This window comes from Pezoporus occidentalis, unplaced genomic scaffold, assembly GCF_034315485.1.
Source record: "Pezoporus occidentalis ecotype Australia unplaced genomic scaffold, CSIRO_AGI_Poc_V1 ctg14, whole genome shotgun sequence".
NCBI classification, from domain to species: Eukaryota; Metazoa; Chordata; class Aves; order Psittaciformes; family Psittacidae; genus Pezoporus; species Pezoporus occidentalis.
This window is the reverse complement of record NW_026913209.1, coordinates 60,074-73,533: the sequence shown is the minus strand read 5'-3', so window position 1 is coordinate 73,533 and position 13,460 is coordinate 60,074.

The following is a 13,460-nucleotide window of genomic DNA, read 5'->3' as shown; positions in this document are numbered from 1 at the left end:
GAGGGAAATGGATTTGCTTAAATAACTTCTGCTTATTCTGTCTTTGTGCCACCCCTTGGATCTGGAGTTCCTTGTACAATCTAGTACAGTGAACCAGTACTAGATCATCTAGTCCAACTACACATTGCAGTAGGACTAGATGGTCATTGTAGGTCCCTTGCAACACAACCACTCAAGTCTATTCTACAATAATGAGATTACTTGAAGTACTCAGATACATTTTCTTTTATTCAAAAGTGTGTCCATACCACCACCAGCTCTGTCTAGGACTGGAGCAAGCAGGCTCTTTTGCAGTCTGTTACCTGTATTGTCTACCAGACACATTCTAAACTGTTCTGGTTATGTTTTCATAAGGAATTGAGGATCAAGTAACACTAATTACAAAGCTGGCCTCCAACTAGATAGCAAGCTGCAAATTGGTCAAACTAGAGTATTTTGAGACTTGGGAGTAGCTGCCTGCAAGTTGTTCTGGTAAAGCACAGTGCTGTAAGAGGTTAGGCTTTATCAGTAACCACTGTAAAGGGCCTGGTTTGTCCTTACTCATTAACTAATTTCAGTCTCAGGATATGCTTGGGAAAATTCCTAAAGAAGGCAAAGGTCAGTTATAATATGATGAATTATTTACCAGGACTCCATGACCCACTGTTTTTTTTCATGAATGTCATTACAAATGCTCTGCCAACACTTACGTATTTTAAGGCCGCCTATCCAGTTCAAAATTCCACTGTAGATCTTGAATGGCAGTGAGAGCTCAGACATGGCAAAGGAGTTGCAACGCTTTCAACTTGTCTCAGCAAAGCTGTGTTCCCGAAGAAAATGTGGTTTTATTTTAACATTTGCATTTATGAAACGTTTTTGCCTTTACTAATAGTTTCTAGTATTAAAATTGAGAATGTTATTTGTGGAATAGATTTCTTTAAACTGGGGGGGAAATATACTCAATTTTCCTTTTTTATGGAGTTTCCTGAGACTGTAGCAGAAAAACTCAGTAAATCTACAAGCCTGTCACAGATACTATAAATTTCCCTCCTAAGAGGTGATTCGGGCCAGTGAGCCTAAGGTGTATGTAGCAGGCCCTCTGCCTTTCTTGCATACTTCACACACAGCTTTTTATGCCAGATAGGTCATTATTAAGGCCTACAGTTAATTTCTCAAGTGTGCCTATTACCTAACTGCTGCCTAAAGTAACCTCTACTCTCTTACCAAGCAGAATATTACAGCTTTTAAGCAAAGGTGCCTAAGAAAAGATGGTATATAACATAACATTTTACTAACCTGGGGTTGTCAAACAGGGCTTTACAACTTGGGGTTAAACTTCCTAGTTTTCCTTGATTCTAAATTTGACGTGATCGCATTCAGTGTGTCAGATCATAGTGTGTCCATTCAATCTCCTTGTGTCCATCCCATCCAGGTTCTGCAGTGAACAGCATCACCAACTTCAAAAAAAGCCGATACCAGGGGTCACCTGAAAACAAGATGATTTGGTATGTAGCATTTCTCAGGACAAGTTTTGTAGCGATGAAGGGGTTGAAACTCCACAAAGCAATTTGAAAGTGCTCCAGAGTCCATGCTGTGTTTTGTAGGTGACTACTGCAAAATGATTTCAATAAATTATTTTGATTTTTTTTTTTTTTGTAGTAAAATATGCAGTAGAATAGCTGGCTGTCATTGCTTACAGGCAAATACAGCTAGTTCCTTTGCTTCAGTGATATGCAGGCACTGAATAACTCTGGCTAATTATTATGAGGAAGGAAAAATACCATGTTGGAAATTGCCGCAGCCCACTGAATTAGATGCTACATGTATATTGTGTTGTCAGTGTTTCCTAATCATAAAGCTATACAGCCTTTGCACACAATTTTATTTCACTAAACTGTATGGACTTCGAAAGGTGCTTTGTTATTCCTTGAGATCCAATGGAGATTGCTTTTGTGCAGTTGCAGACCAGCATCAAAGCAGTACACTGAATCATAATTCCCTCTGTAATGTATCAGCCTTATCTTGATCAGAGTTAAATGCTATTATTTCTCTTTTCAATAATTTTGCATTTGCATCAACTATTTTTTTAACTTTGCCAATTTCCACTGGTGTAATTAATTACTTCATCGCTTTACAGATGTAACAGGTGCCAGCTGTTTCCTTAATTCACTTCTTGAACTGTTAAGCTGTATTTCTTTGCTACTGTCCACTCGCTAAGGTGGGAATTTGGCATTTGGCTTTCTCCTAGGTCTTCATTTAAATTCTACCAGTTTTATTATCTAGGAGCAGTGTAGTTCTACCTGAAATAAACTGGTGCCCATTTCCCCTGATTTTCCACCTTCTTCATGAGGTGGGGTGTGAGGCTTTATATAACTCATTCTGAATGCAGGGATGGCTACAGGGGATTTTTTCTTTCTCAGACCAAGTATCCAGGACTTCTCTTCTGTACTTTCTTGCATAAGTGGTGCAAATGGTGACTGCACTCTTGCATGCTTCACAGGCATTCATTAGAAGTCTGTATAGATCTCCCATTAGATGTCTTTGTTATCTTTTTACTCTCTTTTACTGCAGTAAAGTTGTAGTTATTAATCCTTTCCACTTACACCCTCTCCTACTCTGGGACTTGCCTCCTACATTCAAAAAAACAGCAGCAGATGTGGGCTCACTCAAAATGCCATCTTTGTTAATAATTCTGGTTTTTTGTCCTCTTCTGCTTTGCCCAAGCTACTCTACAATGACAGGTGCTTTGGACCAGTACTATGGGGTCCAGCTGTGCCCATGATGGCCCTGGCACAGTCACCTGCTCTGCCTCCTAAGAAGGAACCCCCCTTCTGACTGCAGTGCTGCTGAGATCAAGTGGCACAGTTCACAAATTCATGCTTGATGCTGTCTTCTCATCAGTAAACTTGAAGCTACATGTCACATCTGAAGAATCACTGATAGAGGGTAGCTTTAGATTAGGTATTAGGAAGAAATTCCTTATTGTGAGGGTGGTGAGGTCCCGCAATAGGTTGTCCAAGGAAGTTGTAGATGCTGCCTCTCTGCAAGTGTTCAAGGCCTGGTGAGATGCTGTAACACCCAGGGACCCCATCACCTCGCCAGGTGAGGGCTTATGCTGGCAGTTCATGTATGCTGTGGATTCCTACAGCCATAATTAGTTAATTGTGTCAATGACAGTGGTAGAGTCTACTTGGCAAGAGGTATTATTTCTAAACCCACTGAGGTTCCTTTATTCTAAGGTTTTAAACTTCTTAATGAGAGTAGGGCAATGAAACCCAGAGCCTGCTTTTGTGAGAGATTGTGTCCACCCAGTGAGAGGCACCAGGAAAGACCCACTTGCCCAGGAGACACTGTGAACAGCAGAATGACAATTTTTTAACCACCCAGGCAGAACCAGACACAGCTCACATCCAGCCCCAAGGAAAGGTGTAAGACAGGGATTAGTGGTGAGTGACTTAGGCATTGTCCTCTTCCCTAAACTCCACAAGCAGGAAGCCTTGTTCCATGTTGCAAGGCTGGGGGGTAAATGGCATCTGCACAATGAGGGCTTGTGAGTGATGCCCTAGGCCATGGGAGAAGATCAGGGGCCAGGGAGGAAGGAATGGGCTTTGGCATTTAGCGTTGCTGCCTGGCAGAAGTGCTTTCCTGTGGGGCATCTCTGCACTGCTGATGCAGCAGCAACTGCAGGTGTTGCCTCTTCTTTGGGATCCTGCATGCCAGGCAGCGCTCAAAGCTACAGGGAGAACGCAGTAATGCACTGGAAAGGCATGAATTACCAGCACCAAGGAAGAGGGAACAGAAACAGAGAAAGAGAAAAGGAAAAATTATATGTTCATTAATGACTTAAAATTGAACTTAGGTTTGGACAAAAAGTACATTTTTCTTTGCTCCTTTACCAGAGAATTTTATGACTTCCTAACACAGGCTAATGTACATTTCTGCAACCACAATTGGATGTTTGGAAAATTATTTAGGATTTTATTCACAGTAGACCATATAAGAATATCACTGCTTTATCTTCTCCTTCACTGAAATCAGTATAATTACTTTCTAATTTACCAGACCATTTACTGCTGCAGACAAGATGTGAGTTTGTGCCAAACTGTTTTTCATAAATAGAATAATAAGAAAAAGACCTCTAAACAGGCCTTTTCCAGTAATTATATCTCTTGACACTATTAAATATTATGGGGTACATTGCAAAAAGTCTGTCACTGCTTAAATATCTGCCTTTCCTGTAAAGGACACTCAGAATGGCATTTATGAAAGGATAAAAGCAACGTAGAAGCCTGTGTCACATCCTTTCAAAAAGGTTGAACTGTATACATGTTTTTGGAATAGATACATATTTATATACAAATAATAATATTTAGTGCCTATCTATAAACCAGCAGTTTTCCCTATAAACAGCAGGTGGTGCTACTGGATCGCGCTGTGGAATTCGGACTAAAGACTTGCATTTTATTTTTGTTCCGCTGTTGAAACACATACGCAAACAGGTTAACTATGAAGGGCTGGGTGTTTTTTTTTTTCCCTCATATTTCAGATGCATCTTTAATAAAGAAGGTAGTATATGAACAAACCAGTATCACTAATTTTCTTCAATCTGACAGAAATAAAGCTTCAGACAGGAAGAAACTCATTTATATTCTGAACATAAAACATGAAATTCGAGACTCTTCTGTTCAAGTGAGTGGCAAAAGACGGTGTATTCACTGTCCTTACGTGGAGCATGATTGCAGTCCTCATTTGTTGAAGTGGGTCAGTGATTAGAGTTTGAATCCCCTACACAGTTTGGTATTGCTTATTTGCATGTCAATCAGGGTAATAGCATGAATGCTTAATCACACCCTTCATCAAGGGTGTCTGGTTTGCTACTCAAGTACTGCAGCCATGCTTTTGAAACTGGGAAGATACGTGCGCAACAGCTTTTTGTGTGGCATAGTCCTCTCTGAAAATGTCATGGGACAAACCTTGCTCTGAGAGTACACAGCTTCAGGTGATACAAGCAGCACTGGAATATGGTCTTGCACAGTCCTGCAAATTCAAGCAAGCTTCGTCTTGCTTTATTCCAGTGTTAATTTCAAAACACGACAGATAACAGGGTGTTGCAGTACAGGTTAGAAGCACCCATATGATTTTCAGAATGAATGGAACAGGGCTGTAAGAGAAACAGTGGCATTGCAAAACCAGATTGTAAAGAGAGCTGTGTCAAGGTAAATGCTGACTTCAGAGGCACAAATGAGCCTTAGAGCTAGTGGGGCCCCATGTTGTGGCCTCTCTGGGTACACAGAAAGTGGTGGTCAGCCATTCCACCACAGCCTCCTGAAAGGAATTATTTCACCTGACTCTGGATGTCTCCATCATGAGGTACACCTCAATCAAGCAGTATCTGGTATGAAGAAGAAGAAAGGAACTGAGGAGATGCCTGCTTATCTACTGACTATGGCCAGGGGGGATAGTCAGATTTAGATATATATGTTATAAATACCTGAAGTTACTCAAAGTGAATCCCACATTGTGTTTCAAAAGGTAAATAACTTCTAGTTCTCAAACAGGGACAAGTTAGGAAGAATAAAGTCTAATACAAAGGATTTTGGCACAGCAGTCCTTCCAAATTGTGCCTTAATTTCCTGTACAGCTGGTGACAAGATGATCTTTCAAAGCTCTAGAGGGGATTCTGCTCAGATATTTCATTGATGTAATACGGCTTTTTTTTTTTTTCTGAAGATATTGAAAGACACCTCTATCTCTGTAAGAAATTTGGACAAGTAGGAAAACTGATTCACAGGTGCCTGTCTTAGGCAGAGTACATCCTAGGCACAATTCTCAGTGCTGCACAACATCCTCACAAGGTGCACATTAGACATAAGAGCTTTGCACTGCTTCATGAATAGCATTAACTGGTTGTAGTCAGATACACTTGACTGCTTATAGCCCCTTGGGACTGAAAACAGCCTTGTGGTTACTATAGGTTCACTCTGGAGTAGTGGCAAACAGATGAAGAGGTCTTTTTCACCCATGTCTGCCTGAGTGAGCATATTATAGATCACAAATAGCAGCAGTCTGACCTTCGGTCTGAGTCAATAGACTATGTGGCCATATAAGAACAGGCTTTGGGAGCTCTCAATAATCAGAATAGCTGCTGTTTGGAGGTGGGGGATAATAAAGACATGAGAGAGAGAGTGTCACAGCTTCAAAATTCATCAAGCTGTAGATCTTATACTTACCAGCACATGTTATTAAACTTACATCAAAGCTCTTTATTCAGTGTTTTATGTGATGAGAAATCCTGTGCTATATAAAGCTGGTTTTGGCTGGAAGGCAATTATGGAGCAACCACCCCATATTGCCTCAGTGCCTACCAACAGACTGCAGACACTCTCACAACACTGAATCAGCCTCCCCAGAGCTAGCTCCAGCAGACTGACCGGCTGTTTTCAGGAAACAGTGGATGTTCTGCTGCCACCAGATAAGGGTGAGTACAACAGCAGACACTCCTCTGAAGTCAGAGCCCCAACCAACATCTGTAGGAAGGCATCCATACCTCACTAGCAACCCAGAAGTCCTTCTCCACAACTCAGTTATCTATGGGATCTTTTAAAAGCTGGGGGGGTACTCTGCCCCAACAGGCTCAAATCCCCACCTGGTACAGAAACACTGCATCTTCTCACTGTGAAGAGAGCAAATATTAAAGGTTTGGCTGGCACAGAGGACATCAGCTTTGAACTGAATCATAGCTCAGGCCTCCAGCAGGGACTCAACAAAGAAGGAAAACATGGAGTGATGCTGGCTTTTATCCTGGATTTCCCTCCCCCCCCCGCCCTTAGTGTAGTGAAAGAGGGACCAGTAAGCCAGACTCCTGAGACTTACTGGGGTATGAAATGCTGCAAGAAAAAAAGATACAGATAATGAGCACAAAACTACATTTCATTTATGGAGACTAATTACAAGCAGTAACACATCCCAATTAGATTTTTAATTAAAAAATATATTAGAGACTGACACTTATCTGAGAGTTGCTACAGAAACATGGGCTCAGCCATAGTTCTATTTGACATGACTAATTTCATGACTTTTAAACATATAATTCACCATAATGAGATCATACTCATAAATCCAAATGAAAATGTATTTTACATCTTTCACATTAAACCCATCAATTTAATTCTTCAAGTATTCTCTTTCTGAGATTTAAATTAAAATATTTGTACTTTTTTTTTATTTGCATTGTTTCAGATATTTTATTGTGTATTTTATATCTGAAATGAATTTACAGCATTATCCAAGTTTTTGGTGCGTAGTGAGGGATTGCAAACACTCTTTGCTTACCTTTATTTTTGGTTTTATTCACCTTTTACATTGATCTCACTTCAGGACCTTGGGAACACAGCTTCTTATTGCAAAATCCTTTGCCAATACTGCCAGGTGCCTGCTTCTTGTAACAGACGTTGCTTTCAGTCTGCATCTCTTTGTCTTAAACCGAGCTCACACATTAATACGATGGAGTATGAGCTTGCACAGGGCTTATTACACTGAAATCTTCAGCTTCCTTTGACTGTGTCTTGGCTGGTAAGGTCAATTATCTTCCACCAGCTAAAATAAATATGTTAGGTGTTGTCTTTTTTATTGAACAGGATGTCTTTTTAACCTATTTCATTTAAAAGAAATCCTCCATTATGTCTGAAAGGATTTTGCTAATAATAATCTGCCACTGTGTGGTCTGCAGCTCCCGTTCTGTTTATAGCAGAAAATATATGGGAATAGCAGAATAAAAAACAAGGAATAAAAATTAAAAACGCAGCTATGGATCTTTCTTAATGATCTGATCTGCTTGTTGACAAATACAGATATTTAAAATTTGACATATTTCCCTTCTCCATTAACAGCTGTATATATAATGGAATTGTGGAAATCATTGGTCTAGTCCACAGCATAGGAGACATAAAAGCTGGAAAGCTTTTGGGAGTAAGTATGAGAACTGCCTGTTCTGAGCCCCTGCAGGTTTGTTTCATTTTCTGGTTTCTAGTTATATACTCCAGGAAAAAAGACATAATCTGACAGTTAAAGAAAATATGGTAAGCTTCCCAAATGATGTCTTAACTAGCCATGAAAATTGTGCTTTGTTTTTTAAATAAGCACGTTTAAGAACAATTAAAAGTATGAGTGTATAATGTAAGTTTCCTTGCAGGCGAAGTGATGCAGTGAATGTGATGCATGGTACGAACACGGTGCATTGATGTGTGAACTGATAGGAAGGCAAGGAATATTTACTCTCTCACACACACATGCACATTCACAAAATACTCAAAGTACCATGTTTGCCTTAAAATTGATAAAATCTTGAAACAGTGTTGCTAGAACAAGTCCCAGATCCGTTACCATCTTCTCTCTCTAAGCATAAAACCTCAACACATTCTTGCTTCCCAACATGTATGGTAAAAATGCATTGTATTCTTTCTACAACAATTTTTAACAATGGAACATGAAACCTTAATGAAATGTTATATGACAGAATAATAGGTCCTAACTTTTCTTGCAGGACAGTCTAACGCTCTATGATGTTTGAAAGCACTATTTTACGTTACTGCAACATTTGACAGGATCAATGGCCTTCTGGGAAATTCCCCTTACTGCATTCTAATGAGGAACTTGATGGCTTTTGAAACAGAAACAAGTTATCTTTCAGACAAGCTATAGTTGGGAATGGCCAATTTGAAATTATTGTTGACAACAGTCCACGTTTCGGCAGCTCTCAAGAGAAAAAGCAGAAGGCAATAGTATTTAAGAACTGCAGGGACATTCAACGCATTAGCTGTCTGTTCATTTTGCTTTTCTTCCCAGAAGATTTGTGATTTTCAAGGGATCTGAGTGAAGACTATAAACAAAAGTAGAGTTATGAATTTTTAAAACTTAAATCAATGCTGGTATTCTCTGTGCACCACACAGACCATTTCCTTTACAGCAAAAGTCCATCTTTGTTATACCAGAAATTCCCCAAGCCAAGCTCAGCCAGGCAGCCCTGTGTTAGATCCCACAAACAGTGTGAAGATGCACCAGGAACTTAGTTTGGTGTATGAAACTTATCCCTGCTGTTCCTAATGTGTGGCCCTGTAATATCACCCTTATGTAAAATAAAGACTACAAATTTCTTCTGCCCTTTCCTTCAGCCTCCTTGCGCACAGTAAGATGTAGGTAATGCTAAATATTATTATTATTATATTGTTGCCCTTTCCTCAAGTATTTATATTCCTTAAGAAAAAGCTAAAGACTAAAGGTTGCACTTTTAAAGGTATTTAGGTGTTACACATCATGCTGCCTTCACTAATATAACCGCTAATCCTTTTTATTCGGAGCAGACTGGAGATGCTTGGCTGGAGGCAGGGAGGGTTGTGCCAGGGTTGGTGGTCTGTGCTGGTGGCCTTGAGCCACAGCAGCCACCCCTGCAAACAGATCCTCCAAAGGGAGAGCAATAGCTAGCTGCTTAGAGGAGGTGACACAATTTATCCAGCCTAGGGGCTGTGAAGATGCTAGAAGAGAGAGCGAGTACCTTTGTCACCTGACACGATGTAATATCAAAGCCCTCCAGCACTGTGCTCATGAAAGCATTCTGTAGATCTGAAATAACAAGAGAACGGTCCCCAGTATATTCAGTGATTCTTCTGAAAAATGCTACTCCTTCTCTCCCTGCAAATATATCAGAGCCTGCATGAAACAAACTTCCTAGGGAAGCCATGATGACCCAGAAGGTGCCTCCCAGCCAACTGTGATCTGTGCTTGTTGCAAAGGCCTTCAGAGCCACATCAGTGATGGACAAACATTTGCACTCTTCCAAGTGTGGTGTCACATTTGCTGATGAAAACAAGTCGCTGTAAAGTAGCTCCTAAAGGAAGAAACGTAAACTTTCCCTTCCAGAGTAAAACATTTTAGTTGTTTGAAAAGTGAAATCAGTAATAACCCATCTCAAATACAATAAGCAAAATGCAGCTCTGTAAGAACAGGAATCCTGGCAAAGATAACCTGCAAGTTTTGCACCATTTACAAGCCTCATTATTGCCTTATTGCCAGCTGCTAACTCAGAGCAGCTTCACAAAATCCCACGTACGACGTGCTTGTTGATGTTGCATTTTTCCTTTGTCTGTTTTCTAAACTTCTAAATAGATAATATTTTCTTTATACATGTAATCATTAACAGTAAATATTCAGATGATTGAATTCCATCATCATGTATCTGTTCTAAATGTTCGATGCAAAGGGAAACAATGCTCTTAAAACTGATGGAGAGCATTGTATCTGAAAACATTTACTTAAGACTTTACATAAATAAACATATATCTAATATAAAACAAAACATAAAACTAATATGAAAAACATGTATCTTTTTTATATGAGCCAAAACATAAATCTAATATGAAAAATGTAAGAGAAGAGCAACTAACTCGTGATCTTGAAGGGACTATAAAACATGCTATAAAAATACTTTGAAAGTGGTTTAAGAGAGAGTGAGGGCCAAAGCAACACAAAAGATCAAACTCTGATCCAAGTTCCATCTCCCATGACCCATCACAACTGCCCGCTGGCTTCATTTTCATTACTATTACAAAGGGAACATGTCCCAGGGGTGGTGGTGCCTGCGAACATATGCAGTAATGAACCTAATAGAAGAATCAACTAGCAACTAAAAGAAAGATGATTTTACCATCTCTGCTCAGTAGATCTAGAACCATACAGAGATGTGGATGTCATTGTGAAAGCTGGGAAAAGACTTCAGACTTTCCAAATGCCAATCTCAGCCACAAATCACAAAAACACAAAATCCCAGAATGTTGGTACCAGGCCTCTGGAGGTCACTTAATGTGGTTTCCCTCAGAGCAGCTCTGACCACCCTACTGCTCCAAGCCTGATGCAATGAGACTCTTGAGGTGGTCAGCTCCCTGCCAGGAGCAGAGAGAAAGCAGGGTCACCAGCTACTGGCATGGCCCACAGTGCAACAAGGAAATATCCTCTGTTCTACAGGCAAACACTGCATAAAACAAAAGGCAAGTGTTCCCAGATTTAATTTCTGAACATGATATTGGCACAAAGATGAGCACATAAAATTGTACAGACTAGGCAATCATTATTTTTTGGTGGAAGCCTTTTAAAATACTTTTAGAAAAAAAAATATCTTTTGGTTTTGTTACTGCTGAGAATTTGCGTTCAAAGAAAAAGAAAATAAGATGGAACAAGAATGACAGTGGTTTCCATCCATGTCCCAGCTCTACTACTTTAAGGCTGCAAAAAAGCCATTTTGATTTTAAGATTGCACACAGAGCTCTGCCTCTGCTGAGTGAAGAGAGCGTCATGATTGTGCCAAACACATCAGAATCAATGGAGAGACTCCCATGCACTCTCTTGTACCTGCCCCAGTGAGGGGAAAACGCAAAGAGATAATATGCTCTATTCTTGGACACAGCTTCTCAGAATTAGTACAAATACTTTGGCACTTGCAGTTTATTTTTGCTAACACATACTTACTGCTTTATATTTTCTTTACAATTCCTTTATAAATCTTCCCATTGCCATATTTATGAAGAAAAAGAATGAAAAGAAGGTGAAAGGCTGGAAAACAAGGGGGCAGCAGAGTCTCTTGCAGGCTTTGAAGTTAGAGAGGCATTAGAGACATCCCAGTATGATTAAGGGAAAACTAGGAGCATTCTTTTGAATCAAATGGCAGTGGAACATCATAATCCTCCCATATAAACCCTGCTTTGTTTTCAGGTTGTGCTGCAGACTAATGAGAAATATCAATGGGAGAGTAAAAAGGAGCCGAATATCAGTTTATATTCTTTGGAGTAAACAGTGTCATTCCGACTTCTGATAACATTCCCCAGGGAGGCCAACTGGCCTCTTAACCCTGCTTTTACCTGCCAGTTTCCTAATTCAGTCTCAGAAGTCAATCACCAAAATCTGTATGATTTGTAAGTATATCTGGATATATATTTATGTACTGGTTGAAGTTTGTTTCCTTAAAGGTAAAAATGTAAAGAAATATAAAACCAAAAATGTAACCTGCCATTACCGCTTTCCAGGTTTTATTATGTATATTGACACACTCCTGTGATTTGAGTCAGTCTCAGCATATTCTGATTAAAAGTGTGAAAACATGTTCTCAGGGGAATTGAAAAAAGGGTCATTTCCTTTCCCTGGGGAAATTAAACTTACTAGCGCAGTATTTGCCCAGAAATTACTGAAACATACCAAAGAACTTAAATGATGGAAAGAGAGAGAAAGATCTTGTCAGTGATAAATCCTCTTATTTCCCATATGCCATTCCAATTATTTCACTGGGTCACACACCTACAACTATTAATAACTTTGAATACTTAATTTTAAAGGAAACCTCAGCATGGATATTGTAATATACCTTGTTTGACAGCCTGAGCTACCATTACAAAGTCTGCTAGGCTGCAAATAGACACTATTAGCCACACAAAGAGGCTTTCTGCTTGAGCAGCTCTCCTCAGACATCACCACCAGCAGCACAAAATGATTTTCAAGTGAGCAACTGCCAAGCTCATCAAGACAGCATGGTAGGAGCAGAGAGGAGCAGACTAAGGGATGTGTACGGGGTTGATGTGGCCAGGGTTTAGCGTCTGGCAGTTTGCAAACCCTTGGGAAATGGTGTCTCAGTGGGCACTAATTATACAATCTCTTCTGGTTTGAATTTTCACTGAGAACAAATTGCCTTGCAGATATCTTTTCTCCTTTGGTAAACTTTCACTTATTTTCTAGTGTTTTCCTCAATTGTTTGCCATCGATATTTAAGTGTGAGTCAAGTTTATACCACAATGTACACCAAAACACCTAGGGAATACCCTCGGGATGGTATTTTCCCCACTATCGCAGAAATGCTTCCCAGGATCAAATAGGAATTGCCGAATTGCTAAATCTTATGACTACTACATTTTCAACTAATCTTCTTACTTGGTTTCCCCAGCTGTCGTCATACTCAGCAGGATTTAATTTTCATAGCAACTTGCTTATCTTTGAAGTCAATGTTATCCCTTCATAAAATCCTTTGTGTGCCAGTACTCAGGGGAGCCACTCTTTAGCATGCTCAGCTTTTGCAGCTCCCACAGGCAACCTAGATAGTCCTAGCTAACCACTGTAGCTAGGATCATGTTAATTCTGCTCTCAGGACCAAACATGCTGCTCAGCAGCCTGGCTTATCAGCAAAGGCTAAAATGAAAACCGTTTTGGCACTGCTGACAACAGAATATTTTTCAGAACCAAGGGGAAATGAGGATCCTTTTTGATCAACAGGACAGAGGTCATTCTGATCTCATTCAACAGTCTGAACTAATTCACTTATTTGTCTCAGAGTTTGTAAAAATAATATACCCACTACATTCACATAGCACTTTTCAGCATTATGGGGCTTGACTTTTGATTTAGAGTAACACATGTGCTATAGGACTAAAAAATAAACAGCTTATTTA